This window comes from Rhagoletis pomonella, unplaced genomic scaffold (assembly GCF_013731165.1).
Source record: "Rhagoletis pomonella isolate Grant_MI unplaced genomic scaffold, Rhpom_1.0 Rhpom_scaffold_00006, whole genome shotgun sequence".
Classification (NCBI taxonomy): Eukaryota; Metazoa; Arthropoda; class Insecta; order Diptera; family Tephritidae; genus Rhagoletis; species Rhagoletis pomonella.
The window spans coordinates 8,793,322-8,810,925 of NW_023458560.1; the positions used below are offsets into that span (position 1 = coordinate 8,793,322).

A 17,604-nucleotide genomic window follows, 5' to 3' on the forward strand; every position below is an offset into this window, starting at 1 on the left:
AGTGTGTCTATAGGTACATACATAATTTGAATTTTATATATATAGATTAATAGATGTATGCACATAGATACATACATACATAAAATGTGAAGTTAAATAAAATAGATGCTTTTATTATTGCACTCGCTTTTACCAACTTTTTAAAAAGAGGTGCGTATATTGTCTCGAATTCGATTAGCTATGGAAATAAGCTTTGTTCTTCCCCTCCTCCTGACGGCTTTCAAAATGGGATTCATTTGCGTCCAAATCTTCCACTCTGTAGTAAATGCAAATGTTGTGGAGTGCTCAAACAACGTTTATAATTTCACTGACTTTAAGCGATGAGTAATACAGTTCAAGATGAATTCCTTATGACTCTTCACTCATCTGAAAAAGAGCAAACATGTCCCTAAATCTCCGCCTTTCAACTTCCGCATCAGCAATCTGGGACTCGTTCTTCTCTTCAAGAAATAACGCCGCGGCTATGGATTTCATTCTTATAATTATGTATCCACTTAAATTTAATTTTTAAATTACAGTGATGCTATGTATATTTAGTTATTTTAAAATATTTACAAACTTTAACTTCATATGCTGCTATAGTTTGGTGGCAAATATATCTTTGTTTTGTTTCGATTTCACACATTCCTAAGCAAACAGCTGATTTCGTTTCGATCGTAACGCAGAATACCTAAATTCGATTCCAGCGGAGCGGAATGCGGGAACGTAATCGAAATGCAGAATAGGGCTGATTTACTTTGATATATTTTTATTTAGTAAAAAATACATATTTACTAGACCGCTTAAAATACGGAGATGATGACTCTAACAAAGGCCATGAGGGAATGCAAAGTGACAGTAAAAACAAGTAAGAAAGTCTAAGTTCGGGCGGAGCCGAACATTAAATACCCGGCGCAAGTATTAAATATATGTTTTTTCACCTTTCCGAAACCTTCCGCTAGATGGTAAGCCAGGGTGTATCAATTTTGAGTAAATTAGCGTCCTTCAATTTCGAAATATTGAAGTTTCAAGCATTTCTGAAATTTACCGTTATATGAGAAGCGGCCGTTATTTTAGTCCGATTTCAATAATTTTCAACGTTTTGCTTATATGTGCCAAGCACAATAACCACACCGAGTTTGATACAAATTGGTAGAACAGTTACCGATATACTTATATGTGATCATTAGTGGGTGCCACGCCCATTTTCCAAAATTTTACCATAAACGTATTTCTTGGTAAAGAATTGTTGGAAGCATCAATTTTGAATAAATTAGCTTCAATATTTACTGATTTATCGAAGATTTTGTATTTCTCTAAATTACCGTTATATGGGATGTGGGCGTGGTTATTGTCCGATTTTAAAAAGTTTCGGCGATTTTTGATGCTCTACCAAGGCCAACAACTGTGCCAAGTTTGGAAGAAATAGGTGCAGCGGTTACCAAGATATACACATGTAACCATAAGTGGGCTTGCCTACGCCCATTTTCCAAAAATTTATAATATTCTTATTTTTCGTCTAAAAATTATTGTAAATATCAATTTTAAGTGAATAATCTCCAGCAGTTACTAAAATATCGCAGTTTTCGTATTTCTGGAAATTACCGTTATATGGGAAGTGGGCGTGGTTAAAGTCCGATTTCGCCCATTTTCAATACCAACCTACCTTGGATTAAGGGAAACCTACATACCAAATTTCGTTGAGATATCTCAATTTTTGCTCGAGTTATCGTGTACACGGACGGACGGACAGACGGACGGACAGACAGACATGGCTTAATCGATTTCTTTTTTCATCCTGATCATTTATGTATACATTTGTCTATATCTATCTCGATTCGTTTTGGCTGTTACAAACAACCGTTATGTGAACAAAATGAATATACCCTTGTGCACAAGTGCGCTCGGGTATAAAAATCGAGCATTCTGTATGCCGAATGACTGGCGAGATTCAGAATAAGGATATGGATGAAGTCGCCAGCATGCTCCCTTTAGAAACCCTTACAGCAGTGAGGGAAATAGAAGAAAAACTGCAGTTACCAGATTTCGCTCAATCAATGGTATGAAAGTGAACTGTTTGTTTAATATTTCCATGAATACATGTATATACTTTAATTTTAAAATGAAAGGAACTTCGGAGGATGTGAGCACTGTTACCCGTAAAGTTTTTACGGATGACCTCCTGGAGAAATATAACTGGGATGGGAGGTGGGAATAGAAGTCGTTGGCAGAGCTTACGCTTGTGAACACGACTCTAAGAGGTACATATTATTTATGACCAAACAAAAATAATATATGTATTTTTAAAGCTTATGTTTTCATTTAAATTTTAGATGTCTTCAAAAATCAAGGAGCCATTAATTATCAAAAAAATGTCCGAAAAGCAGTAGAACTGAGTCACCACCGTGTTCAGCAAAAAAAATATTTAAATAAGGGAAAATCTAAATAATTTGTTTACATTTATTATATATCTACTTAGTGCCGTTTTCTCAAGTAGGGTCTCAAAACTTATGTCCTTTTATTATTATTTGCACTTTTAATGAAAAAATTTTCGGTTAACGTTTTTATTATTATTTCTGTACGAATATTTTAGAAATACGTAATTTACATATGTGTTTAATATAGAACTTAAGTAAATGAATTTTAATTAAATTTATTTCAATAAGGTTAAAATGTGATTTTTGTACTTGAATCAACAGTGGTAGGTATGAACATCAAGTGTGATTCCTCAATTTTGACAGGTTTATGCATCAATTATGATGGCTCAACTGTGACAGGTTCCAACATCAGGTTTGACTAGTCAACTGTGGTCGGTATTTACATCATTGTTGGCAAGTAATATGTGGTAGAGTGACGAGTTCAGCTATATTTTTTATTAGTCGATAAAATTCATAAGTTGGAGGGAGATGCAAAATCACACGTACAGACAAGTTTCCATCAAGTTTTGGATATTGGCCATGAACGAAAGACACAAGATCACGTAAGAACAAGAGATTGAAAAAAGTAGATTTTTTTAGCGGATTCTACGCCATCTTGTTTCACTGGAAAACGAGCGAAAAGCAAACAAAGCAAAGAAAACAACGAAAACCAAAATTAGCCAAAATTATTGTCAGCCACTTTAAACGCACAATTTAGGTAAAATGATGAAACAAAATGCTTTAAAATGTGTTGTCATGTTGAATTAACTCTTCCTTACTTGAATAAAAGTGTAAAATAGTGGTGCTTGTGATGTAAACAAACGCTCAGCTGACGAACCCGCTTTCGCAAACTTTTTTCTCAAAACCAGTTACAAATACAACGTCGCGTTCTTACGTGATCTTGTATTTTTGGTTCATGGCATAGTGGCTTTAAGAGCTTGATAGAAACTTTCTGCCACGTATTGACAGATATTTCTATCTCCAATGACTATCACATGATTAATCATATGACTATCACTGTTCTTGTAGGGAAGAGTTCCAGAACTAAATTCCTCTGGGCATCGACACCACCAACAATATTTGTTTTGCCTTTTCCAAATTGGATATGGAAGCAAGGCAAGTGAGTGTAGAGGCGAAAAGTCAAGAAAACAGTTGAAAGTTATAATTTTGAAAGATAGAGGGCTTTCGTTTATTTGGGAACCGGCACTAAGGCCTCTGTGGGTTGGCAAATACAGCAGACGATGGAATGATGCGCTGCATGAGCTTTAGAACGATATTGACATACCATGAAATATGCATAATTCTCCATTAACTGCTTTTTTAAACACAGCTAAGCTAACATTGATTTTTTATCACTAAGCAAAGCCTCGACCAGGCACATTGAACAGTAGATCAGCTGATTTGATTTTATGTCCACAAAAATTAATAATCAATTTTAAAATTTATCAGGCTGCTAAAATTTAAAACGACAAATTTTCCGTACAAAATTGTGTAATGTTAAATTTTAACAGGCTGATAAATTTAAGATGGCATGGTGCAACCGGGCATAAATTGCCAAAATTTATTTTCATGTGAAACCTATTTTCATTAATGCCCATCAAGAGCACAACGCTAATTATTGGGCCTTGCAAAGAATGGATCACTGCTTCTGGAAGCTAACAAATCTTCCAAGAAATAAAATCGCAACAATTTTTATATTTTTGATTTAAACTTTTTATGTTTCATATGGTTCACTATGATATTAAAAAAAACTATATTGGTTTGACACTTGTTTACCACAAGAAGCAACAACAAAATACATACATGCAAAATGTATTCCACAAAGTGTGATTGATTTTGACAATGCTCTCATAAGAACCAGGCTATAATGTCAAATTGAAATGAATTTGAAAATGTGTTTTTTTCAAATTTGAATTTGTTTAAAAATAAATTACACACAAATTTTTCAAGCAACAAATTTCCTTAATAAACGTGAAATTCTTAAGAGATAAACCCCGCCGAGGAGAGCAAGTAAGTACATTTAAGTTTGGTAATAACTAAATACGTTCGACTTTGCTTAAATATTTAATGTAAGGAAACCAAGATGAAACGGAACGATATTTTAAACCACCTAGTTGCGAATTAAGACGGCAGCGATGGGAAGAAAGCTGTGGTGTTATATTACGTCATTCATTTCGCGTTTGTGTAAACCACTTCAAGGACTTTCAAACAAGCTCGTTTATACACAGGCACAGTCCCAATGCCATACGAAATAACTGATACATGTGAGGATTTAGTACGCGATCAGGATACATTCTTTGTTGATGACCAAACTCAAACAGACGACTCTTTAGAATGAACGTTGCGAACAGAAATATTTCGGCTTACCGAAATAATTAAAACCATGTAAGCAAGTATGGAAGAGCTTAAATTAAAACCGCTCGAAGCAAAGTCTTTAATGAAAAACTATTTCGCATGAAAAAAATTGTATTTCAAAGTTGTTAGAGTTAAGGTGCTGGCCCAATGCAGGCTTGCTTTGCTTGCTTCGCTGCGAGAAGTGTCAAAAATTATTTGGAATATACTAAAACGTATAAAGGATGGCCAAATGGCAGCTTTTCTTCACTTGCTTTAAGCGCCTCACTGTTTGAAATAAGTAAATGTTTTATTTGAAAGCGTTTTGTAGGCTTTTGACAAAGAGGTATCTTCTAGAGCTCGGGCAATTCGGTTAATCGATTAACCGAATTATTCGAATCTGACTGAAGTCGACTACTGTTAATCGGTTAGCAATATTCGAGTAGTCGAAAGCTGTCGACTATTCGGATAACCGTTCACTTTAGATTATTCGGTTAACCGTTCATTTTCGGTTAATCGAATATTTTAAGTTCGAGTTTTTTTTTTGCATTTACAGATACATATACATATATGAAAAGTCTTGTTACACTCGTAGTACATATATAAGATTGCATGTGCAAAATTAAGGCAGACTTTTTTTGCAAGAATGTGCGCTAATTATTGAAATGTTATTGCGAAATATTTTAGAGACAATGGCTAAAGCAATACCTACCTCTCATTTTCGCGATTTTTGTTATGCATTTTTGTTAAATGGTTGTTCAGTGAGGATGTGGAGGAGTTGTAGCACAAAACTGCACCACATATGGAACTTCCTTTTCGTCCTTTTTTTTTTCGAAAAAATCCCAAACCCAGCTCCTTTTGCGTCCGCTCATTTTTGTATCTGAATATACATACATATGTGTGCATGTACATATATATTTAAAAAAATTTTTTTTCATTTGTCAAAGAAATTTCAATGAGAGTTCGGTTACTGAAATTCGATTTGCTACAATGCTCGAGTAGTCGAAGCAATGCAACTATTCGAATAATCGAAGGCGGGCGACTACTCGAATACCATTAATAATAATAATAATAATAGATTGGCGCTTACACATATGTTAGTGTGTGGCCGAGCTTCTCCTCCGATTTGTGGTGTGCGCCTTGATGTTGTCACACAAAGCGAAGGGACCTACAGTTTTACGCCGACTCCGAACGGCGATTGTATTTTTATGAGAAGCCGTTTTTCATGGCAGAAATACACTCGGAGGTTTGCCATTGCCTGCCGAGGGACGACCGCTGTTAAGAAAAAACCTTTTTCTATATTTTTTGCGATGTTGCTTTGACCAGGGTTTGAACCCAGGTGCTGGTGAGTGAAAGCGCGCACTGCTTACCACTACACCACAGCGGTCGTATACCATTAACCGACTAATAAGCATGCGAAAGGTTACGAATCGAATAATCGGTTAACCGATTAGTCGAATAGTCGGATAATTTTACGAGCCCTAGTATCTTCCTTTCAAAATACATAAATTCAAACAAAAATTTGCTTACTTAATTTAAAAAAGTCACAGAAAATGCAGGTAATTCGAAATGAAATAAAAATGAGTCATTGTTTCCATATTTATATTTAGTATATCGTTATCTTATAGTAAAAAGTTGCAAAGCCCGCTTTTACAAATTTTACACGAGAGGAAAAAACTTCTTATAGCTCTTTTCTTCAAGTAAATCGCTTTTGAAAGTTATAGTTTTTTTTTAGTAAATGCAGATATAGATATGTGTGTATCATTATTATCATTTCTTTTAAATACAAACATTATTTCGCATTAATTTAAAAATAAATCTGAAAGTTTCTGATACATTTTTTAGAGTTTTCTAGGAAATAATTATTAACGTTAGGGGAACAGACATTGACTTTTCAACCAGACAGCTGGTTACTTTGACAGCGTTCCAAGCCACCATTCGGCCCAGCAAGTTTTCAAAGTAAATCAAAGCAAATTGAAGTCAGCAAGGCGCGCAAAGCAAGCCTGCATTGGGCCAGCGCCTTTAAGCTCACATATAAAATTGGAAACAAATGTAAAATCATACTTTTATAAGTGTCGAATAACGTTTAGGATAAAAAATTTAAATATAAAAATAAACGCACCAAAGCATAAGACTTGGCAATTAAAAACAGAAAATTGCTAAAACGACTTTATAAACAATTTGTTTTATTTTATTGACAAAATATATGTAATGTAAGTAAAACCAAACTATAATCGAAATAAAAGCCTAGGGCATCAGTGCTGACAAGATACATGCATCACTAAGGGTTGATTCGTTTGTTTATACTTTTTGACATTATAGTACCTAAAAAGAGGCCCGCACTGAGTTGTCAATCACACCTTGTTTAATACACCTTGCATACATGTAAATGTTTTTGTTCTAATGCTACTACCGGACAACTCTACACCCATTAGCGCACACAAGGGGTGGGTTTTGGGGTTCAAACCCCCCCTAAAGCTAATAACCTCAAATACAATCTGTATCTTAAAGCTAAGAATCCAGCTCTCAAGGAAATTATAAGAAATATTTATTATAATTTCTGTTGCTTGAAAAAGCGCTTTGCTTTTGCTGTAAATTTTCATGAGGGAATAAATATACGAGCATTTTTTTCTTGAGAGCTGCAAACTGATTTAAGAAATTTTGGTAGAGGAAAATTTCTTTTCCATTTCTCGTCCGTCGTTTTATATAAATTTTTCGTTTTTCTTGAGAGTTCAGTTAATTTTTTCGGTATTTGAAATATTAAAAAAATTTAGCAATCGTGAAAAATCACCATCTCTATCGAAAACCAGAAATCGAAAAAATGAACATAGAAGTGCAAAAATTCATGGAATCAATAAATTTAATTTTACTGCCTCTTTTTTAAAATTTTTTATTAGGTACTTTTGAAAGTTGAGCGCACATTGAGTTTATAGAACTTTTTATTAAACAAGTAGTTTTTAAGGAAAGAACACAACCGACTTCAATTCTCATATTCAAATTTAGGGGTACCGTTAATTTCTTCATGATCCAATCATCGGATCTCTAAAACAAATTACGGGACGAACCTTGAGGTACTATCTTTCTAATAAAAAAAGGATTATTGAAAACGGTTCACGTGGTCCAAAGTTATGTATTCCGGCGAGATGATAACATCCCTTTTTTTTGAAGTCGGTTAAAAGCGTTTGAGTTCTGTTAATCTGTAAATAAAGTGCAGTTTATGAATTTTAAAACGTTTATTTATTTATTACATACTGTACATAAAACTTGCATAAATGTATTTTAAAGAGGGTATTATCTGAAGCAAATTTTCAGTATTTTCCGGTGATATATTTCCAGAAATATAAAACCCCCCTAAAATATATTCCTGGGTGCGCCCGTGTCTACACCTAAAATGTATTCAACAAAGTGGGATTGAATTTGACATTGCTCTCAGAAGAACCATCCTATAAAGTCAAATTGAAAAAAATTTGTATGAATTTTGAATCGATTGTTTATATTTTTTGGCATAATAGTACCTTAATACCAGAGCTGTAAAACTGTGAAATCATTTAAAATTTTAATCATGAAACATTTACAAGTAGGATTTCATTCATTTTCCTTTGGTCTGGTAGTGTGGCTTATATTTTTTTCAATCTACAATCATTAAAAAAAAAAATTGATTTCACACAGTAAGGTAATAACTACCTGAATGAAAAACTGAGAATGCTGAAGTAAACAGAATTCAATACTGAATTAGCTTCCAGATAAATGAACACTTTGCTATGTGTGCATTCTCTAATTCAGTTCCAATCAAATTTTATACACTAAGAAAAATATGTAAGTTTAGATGATGGAATAATGAGGTGTATGAACTTTAAAACGATATTGACATAGTGTCGCGTATCAGCGGCCACACGGGCTAAGCCATGTCCTACGAATGAATGGTTGTGCTTGGACTCCTCCACGCATGAAACGCAGCTTGATTCACATGAACATATTGTACAAATTTATAGTTTAGGTTGTTTAAAAACTGAGTGCAAAATCTTCCAAGACAATTAGTATCTATTATTTTTTTATTTTTTAAAGATTGGAAAATCTGCAGAACATGAAATAATCAAGCATAACAACCATCAAATGATAGCAGCTTTTATCATTCAGTCCATGGTTTATCCACATACATATAATGTCCTTTTTTAAAACACATATGTGCCCATTTTCGCGCGGCCACCCTTTATGATCAGTTTTTATTTGTAAAGAACGATATTCTCATTTCCCAATACCAGGCGCTCATGCACGTGAAGTAACAAATTTTCTATTTCTACGTACAAAATTGTTTGTATAAATTTTTAAATTTCCAAAATTCTACTTTGTACAGTTCAAAGGCTTCTACAAAAAAAAATTATTTAAAAGTTCTACAAACAAATTTATACATATAGAAAGCTTGCTACTTCATATGTATGAGCGCCTGGTATTGAAAGATAAAAATATCTCTTTTTACAAATAAAAATTTAGTTCGTTAAATAAAATTGACCGCAAGTTTCCTTCAAAAACATGCAGTTGGTTTTAAAAAGCATTGACAGAATATCCAAAGCTGGTACGTACTTCTGGTCTTAGGTAATGCTTTACCAAATTGTAGCAGTAGTAGAAAAGCAGAAGTAAAACGACTATTTTCTCCTATAAATATTTTCTTCAAGGCATATTTTTTCAGTGTAGTACTGAATGATCAAAACTGTTTGCATTCAACCAAAATTTACAATCACGATGATTGCGAATACTTTTGTTACATTTACATTCTATACTGAATGGAACTCTGCCATTCAACAACACATTACGTTTGTTTTTGTTTCAAAATAATTTAAGCCACTCAGGAATGAGGTTTTTTTTTATACAGCCAAACAATCAAAATTTTGAAACGAGTGCCAAGTGAATGCAGATCCTACTGATTCAACCATTTCACAGCTCTGCTTAAAACAGAGCCTACCTGAGTTGTCAATCACACATTGTTTAATACACCTTGTCTATACCCACCTCAATTAAAAGTTTCCCTACAGGAAACTAGTTTATTTTCAATAATAACTAATTGAAATTCTCACTTTTTCCCCTGCATCGAACTGATTTATTTAACATGGCGATGGCGATGTCCTAGGAAGCAGTTAATTATCAGACTGCATTTGATTTCAGCTACTTTAAAATTAATTTGGCTTAAAGCACTTCAAAGTCAGTATGTTTCTATTGAATGCGTTTCCGTGCTGGACTACGCAGATGCTATTTCATACTTGCAATACAGAAATTGTTTCTTTGAGTAAAACTAGTATTAAAATTCGAAACATTTACTCACTGCATTTGTTTCAAAGTAGTCTTTCAATTAGTTGATTAAAAAAAAACTCACTTACTACCGTCAGGGTATGTACATATACTTGAATGCTAGGTATCAAGGTTGTTGCGAATATTCGCATTAATTTTAACACTCGCTTTCGCTTTCGCATTCGCAATAATCAATGCGGAGCTTTTGCGAATGCGAATATTGTGCAAGTGCACCGATAAAACGTATATCTGGCAAACAAAATTACAAATTGTAGCCAATATTTATTTCCTGTGGAGATGCGACGTTAGGTCGTATTACCCGGGCGCCGCACAGGAGAGTATTTGTGTAACAAAACTGGCCAAATGTCATATATAGATATCAACTTTGATAAGAGTATCTCTATACATATTATTTCTTAAGATATATAACGGAGCTATCAATGGGGGGGTCATACAAGTTCCCACTTCTACTTCACATTTGACGTACGTCAAAGAGAACATTGTCCTTTTAATAATATTTTTTTTTGTTTTCCGTGCTTTAAATACCTGCATTGGTTTATTTTTTTGGACCAATCTTAAAAAAGCTAGTAGACATAAATTTTAAACCAAATTTTCGTGGTATGCTTTTGATGTTACATATCAGGTTCCCTGTCATTTGTTTACTTGTCGGGCAATATTTTTTTCATAGGGATATACATTGCATCCTTGGCTAAAAACTTCTGTGGTAAAACTCTCTCCCTACGTTTTCGTTAAAGTCTTTCTAGTGCTATTTAAAGTCAAAGAGTAAGCTCCTTCAATAGGGATTTCCAGCAGAAATGGTCAACGTTTGTCTATAAAGAGAATCGATGCTCAAATAATTAAAAAGCTATACGTACGTAACTACGTAACTATCTGAGACCCTCATCATCCGTGATTCCAATAATTCAAATGCTTATAAAAAAATAACAATATTCTGATCCATTTGGCTGGCAGCCACGACTTTAAAAACAGAATTTTGTTCAAAATGTTCATTCCTGGAAAATAATAATTTATTTCCCATATCCACCTATTAGCTCGCTATAAGTACGGTGACCATCCGTTCTTTATTTTAAAGGACATTCCTTTATTTTAACCCCCTGTCCTTTAAATTTTTTTTCAAAATAAAGGACGCCTTTTGTCCTTTATTTCTTTAACTGTCTTTTAAATCGGCTCTGTATTTTTCAGAGTTAATAATTTCAGAGTTGATAAATTTTTGAACGCAGAATATGAAAAAATAAAAATGTCCCTTCTGAAATATAATGAAAACCTTCACCAGTTTGTTTCTCACCCCACTTAAGGGCTTCTATTTAATCGGTAATCTTTGTACAATCTATAAAGCACGGGGAAAGTTGTGTCCAGGATCGTGTTGCACGCTGAGTTTCCAGTTCCACTGAAAGAGAACAATAAACCACCTGCTGCACAGTGGTTCAAAACTGGCATTTAGTGTTCGTAATTCACTGGAGCCTTCAATTTTCACTTAATATGATTAATTTTTATTTTTTTTTATAGAAACTTACGATATTTGCAAAAGACCAGTTGAGCCTGATTTCTGAACTTTTATTTGATTATATTAAATTTTTTAGTGCAAAACGTAGATAAAGTAGCAATTTTGAAGAAAATGTATTCTCCTGTTCCAGTTAATGAATGTTACCCAAAACAAAAAAAAAAGAATACAAAAAAAAAAAATTTGAAATGTTATAAAAAAATACTCACCAAAATAAATATTTGTTTGGTTTTTAGTAAAAATTGGTTGACAAATGAAGGTTCTGGTCCATTATGAACATTAAATTCCAATTTTAAACCACTGTGTGCTGGCTTCGTCGTGCGGTATGAATTATGGTAAACGCATTTTGGTAGCAAAGGACGGTGAAGTCCTCGAAAAGGATTTGGCTTAATTTTTCGCTACCGTAGGGGAACTTGTACAGTTAAATAATATAATTAACTGGTAAATATTTGATTTAAATTACGATATGGGTAAGGTACTTTTGTCATACAAGTTGTATGTGCGTAATCCCAAAACATTTTGAAAAAAGTCCTTTATTTTACGTTGTTTAATATCGCCACCACAGCTATAAGCACACATTTATAAAAAACAGTCACTGAAGATGGTATTAAAAATGAATTACAAAAACTAAAATTAAAAAACGCTACAGACGTTACAGGTTGCCCAAATTCTGAAACAGCCAAAGAAATGATAACCAAGAATTCTTTTTAGAAAGGTTTAGAAAAACCTGAAACATCTGGTTTGGCTTGTAAGCGGTGTTTAAACAACGATCTCGCCATTATGCTATATTTTTCAAGTGAAGATGAAAGTTAGGAGGATACATCCGACATTTTCAGCCCCGATGCAATTCTCTGTACTTTTTTAAATATAATGTACCAATGTTTAAATTCAAGTACTAAATAAAATAAATATTATTAAAAATTACTAATTTTTCCGTTTTTTCTTTACCTAAATAACTTAATTTAATTGTTTTTTAAAAATACTTGACATCCGCATTCGCATCCGCGGATGTTAGCTGTTAGACATCCGCATCCGCATTCGCATCCCTAGTAGGTATGTATGTGAATAACTAAAATGTGTACCCAGCAAGACGAGGATGACTCCGGGATAAATCGCAAAGGAACAAGCAACTAATACCACTTTTGATCTCTTTATATGGAATGAACTGTTCGCTTTTATTCGAGCATGCCCTATTAAGAGAGAAATTGTTCCTTTTTATACCCGAACGGGTATAAAAAGCGACTAGTCACTTTTAAAAAATAAAAATAACAAGTAAAAAAGTCAAAGCCGAACATTAGATGCCCGGCGGAAGTATTAAATATAGTTTTTTTCACCTTTCCGAAAACTATCGCTACATGGTAAGCAGGGGTGGTTTTACGCATATTCTAAACATCTTCGATAGAACGTTCAGTTACAGGGTGTCCAGATTGTTTAAAAAAGAGTGAAATCTCTGAAAAAAAAAATCCAAAAATCGCCTTTTTTTAATAAAGATCGATTTAACAAATCTTTTATTTTAAAAATGAGATCTTGTTGGATGGTTTTTAAAACCAAAAATGAATATAATACATAATTACAATTCATAATAATAATAATACAAATAAGACAAATCACTTATATAATAGTGATGTACAAACCATTTTCTTTAAAAATATTTGCTTCAAAACATTTCGCAATAGGACTGCGCAATTATTAAATTTATTATAACTCATATTAATTGATTAATCGCACAATCCGCTTTTAAAAGCTCGGCGCTAAAAATTAAATAAAAACCTATAATAAGGCGATATCAGCTATTTCCACAATTTCTTCAAAATCACCTATAGTGTCTGAATGATTTACACTTCTGTTGATAACATACTGTTTGATATTGGAAACGTTTTGCAGCAGAAACTTGAATAATCTTAGTTTTTTTTTTAATTATTACGGAAAAAACGCGCTAAACAAAGCATGTGAGTGCGGCAAGGATAATAATATGAACTTACTTATATTTCCAAACATTTTATTGCCTGTTGCGGTTTTCACTCCGTAAGCAATTATCCAAAATTTTTCAGAGTCGGATGGAATGGTTCTGAGAAAAGTTATTCCATGGGAAAGTTAAAAGATTTAAATATTCACTTTCCGCTGCTTTTCTTTCCTTCAAAGTCAAATAGTGAATTGGCAGGTCCCTGAAACTCGCCCTCTTGTGATTCACACACTTTTCTGGTGACCAAATCAAAGCTTTTTTAAAAGTATTTAATTGACTAGGTAATCGTTTCAAAAGTTCTTCGATTAGGGTGATTAAACATTTTTGACAGTCTTCTTAAGTCAAGTTTATCACGCAGTTCATTAGCCTCTTCTGTAAAATTATCGTGGAAAATTAAGTTTTGTATATTTTTATAATTGGAAAAATTTTATTTGAAGGGAAAAAGTCGCCAATGGCGATTTCCTAAATTTTTACGCGCGAATATCCAAAAAAAAATCGCAAAATTGGCGCGAAATCGCCAAATCTGGACACTCTGTTCAGTTCGATATAATGAGATAAACTTATATATTAGTCATATGTGGACGGTATCAAGCCCATTTTCCAAAATTTCAAATAATGTTACTTATTTTCAAGGTATTGTTGTTAGTATCAATTTTGAGTAAATTAACGTCCTTAAATTTCGAAATATCGAAGTTTTAAGCATTTCTGAAATATACCGTTATGTAAAAAGTGGGCGTAATTTTAGTTTGATTTCAATAATTTTCAGCATTTTACTTTTATGGGGCAAGCACAATAATCATTCCGAGTTTGGTACAAATTGCTCGAACGGTTATCGAGATACACATATGTGGTCATAAGTGGGCGGTGCCACGCCTCTTTTCCAAAATTTTATCACAAACGTATTTCTTTGTAAAGAATTATTGCAAACGTCAAATTTGAATAAATTAGCTTCGGCTACGCTCATTTTCCAAAAATTTATAATATTCTTATTTGTCGTCTAAAAATCATTGTTAATGTTAATTTTGAGTGAATAGGCTTAAGTAGTTATTAAAATATTGCAGTTTTCGTATTTTTGAAAACCACCGTTATATGGGAGGTAGGCGTGCATACCAAAATTTCGTTAAGATATCTCAATTTTTATCCGAGTTATCGTGTGCACAGACGGACGGACAGACAGACGGACGGACGGACAGACAGTCACCGCTTAATCGATTTCTCTTCTCATTCTGATCATTTATGTATACATTTGTCTATATCTATGTCGGTTCATTTCGCCTGTTACAAACAACCGTTATGTGAACAAAGTTATAATACCCTTGTGAACAAGTGCGCTCGGGTATAAAAACAACACAATGGAAAAGAATGTCCAGCAAAGAAATGTGTATTTTAAAAAGTAAAAAGAGCCAAAATGTTCTAAGCAAAGAGAAAGTAAAAAGAGACGCCCTTTGCTAAGCAAAGAGCCGCATTTGGCTCAAGAGACGCATTTGCCCACCGTTGGTCTATATTGTTGTAAACACGGATGCCAATGTTGGTTGTTTCCCACCAAACTTGGTTTTTTTTATACTATTTTCGAATTCGGTTGTTTGGTAGTTTTTTCTCTGATTTGGTTGTTTTTTTTTTAATTATTTTTATGGCATCTCGTTCCTTGAAAACCAAGACTACTGAATTTTTGTTGACCTCATTAAACATACATATGTACATATATACATAAATTTAGTATAAATACATGTAAGTACATAAGTAAGTAAACTATAAAACCCCGTAGCGAGTGTCATGCAATAGTCACTTAGTGTCGTGTACGGCCATGTTAAGGTTGCCAGATTCTGAAACAGAGAAAGGAGTACATTTCTATTTTCGATAGAAAAAAGCAGTACAGAACTTAAAAAAGGAGGACAATTTTTGTTTTAATTTTTTTGTGCAATTTATTGTTACCATTACCATTACCATTATTTAGGTACAAACAAACACGGATATCATAGAAATCTTTTTCAAAGCAACAATAAATGTTAAAAATAAATAACTAAATTCTACAAAAGAATTCCAGGCTATTCCTGAATGTATGGAAATTTTTTTATTTCATAATTTTTCTGATTTTTATACCCGAGCGCCCTGCACCTACCAGCCTACGACCATGCTTACACCTTTTCACTATCACACTTAACTTTACTTACTAAGTAGTGTTTGCCACAATATGAATGGCAAAGTATAGGGCGTAAAATAATAACTGTCGCAGTTTTTCGAAAAATAAAAGAGTCCTTTAAAGATTATTATTTTTTGCTAACTTTATAAATAGTTTACTTTAATTTTATTAATTAGTTTTAAAACTTTAATCCTTATTTCCATTTGTCAGCTTTGGGAGATAAGTACATGCTTTTTTCTGGTGTATTTTCTTTTAGATTTTGTATAAAATAAAAAAGAAAACTGTATAGGTATAGGGTTCGTCGAATGAATGGCCTCCTAGTCACCAGTTCCGAGTATTTTCGATTGCTGAGTATGAGGCCTTATGTTGGACAAAAGACGGAGTATAAAGGAGCCAAATGGAGGAAATTAGCCTATGGTTATAGAAGATATCGTCACTACACACGAATAAAGGCGCGCTAGACGAAAAACGGAGCGTAAAAAAATTTTGCGAAAAAAGATGCTTATGAAAAACTTCGGCGAAGTATGTTAAGAGTCTTTGGCGCTGAAGTTTTTTCATGCGTCTTTTTTCGCCGTCATTTTTTGAGCTCGCGCCTTTATTCGTGTCTAGTGACGATATGTAATAAAGTAACCGACGAAGACTCGCGTGCCGCTTGAGCTTTTCTCTCAAAGTGAAGGTTAAAATTTAAAAACTTATTAAAAAAATTTAAGTAAAATCTGTGGATAATTAACAATAAACTACTTTTTTCGCAAAACCTATAAAGTGCCCTTTTATTTTTCAATAACACCTGTGCAACAGTTATTATTTTACGCCCTGTATATGATAAAATATTAATAGCTGGAAAAAGGAGTACAAAAGAAGTACAAAACTAAGAAAGGAGTACATTTCCAGATATTTTTTTTTTTTGGGAGTACAAGGGAGTACATTACAATAAAAAGGAGTACGTTTACTCCCATAAGCAGTACGTCTGGCAACCCTAGGCTATGTTAAGTCTTCAATCACTTTGGCTCCGTTTATATGGAAGTCTTTCATGACTTTTTCATACAAATGGTTATTTGGTCGTTGATGGCCTCGGCATGATTTTGTCATGCAGTGATCATTGATGACATTCAAGCGACAATGTCCTGCAATAGACTTTATCTAAGTGACCGCTGCAAGACATTGTCTGTTTGATAGAGTACACCTGCATGACATTGTCACCAGTGTTAGTGTCAGCTATAGGTGCAATCCCGTATTCCTCGGACTCGAACTAGTAAAACTGTCAAAAAATAAAAATTCAGTCAGAGCGAGAGAGTAACATTGAAAAGTACGGGATGGCTTTCTAGTTAAAAATGGTAACTTCTGTCAACTTCAACATAACCTCCAAATTTTGGTTGTCAATTTTTGCTTATACATGTAAATAACCGAAAACACTTTCAAATTCATTAGAATCCACTTAAACAAGTAATTAAATACTTTTCAACATGAATTAGCAGAGTGCACTTTTCCTTTGTTTACAATTTGGTTGCCAAACACACTACAGCTGATCGTTTGACACATTTACCAGAATAAAACTGGTAACTTCTGACAGAGAGAGAACCGTATTTACTCTCTTTTTTGTCCTCTCAATAGTCAGAGAACCGAGTACGGGATCGATTTCCAGTAAAATCTGACTGATTCTGACTATTTTTGACTAGTCCGGACTCGTACGGGATCGCAACTTAAACTATGTTCACATTACCAACATAAAATACTTAGTTTCGTTTAAAATACCTCACTAAATTAAGTGCGTTCATACACGCGATTCTTTATTTGTCTTGACAGCTTTGTAGCAACCCTGTGTTATTGTTTATTTAACCAAAAGAGATCGCGAATGTGAGTAATTGCGTATATTTTTATATTCTGAGTTGTTTGTGGTAAATTTTTAGATTTTAGATGAGTGATCAAAAGAGAAAGCTTCTGGAAATATTTTACAAACTACCACGCGAGA

The 17,604-nt window shown here is 33.5% G+C and overlaps 1 long non-coding RNA gene across 1 annotated transcript; it reads left to right on the plus strand.

The window, feature by feature from the left end:
• The first annotated feature begins 1,874 nt into the window (after nt 1-1,874).
• On the plus strand, nt 1,875-2,457 carry LOC118741618. Its single transcript, XR_004993301.1, has 3 exons — nt 1,875-2,039; nt 2,109-2,240; nt 2,313-2,457. It is a non-coding gene; the product is annotated as an uncharacterized LOC118741618 (long non-coding RNA).
• The last annotated feature ends 15,147 nt before the right edge of the window (nt 2,458-17,604 follow it).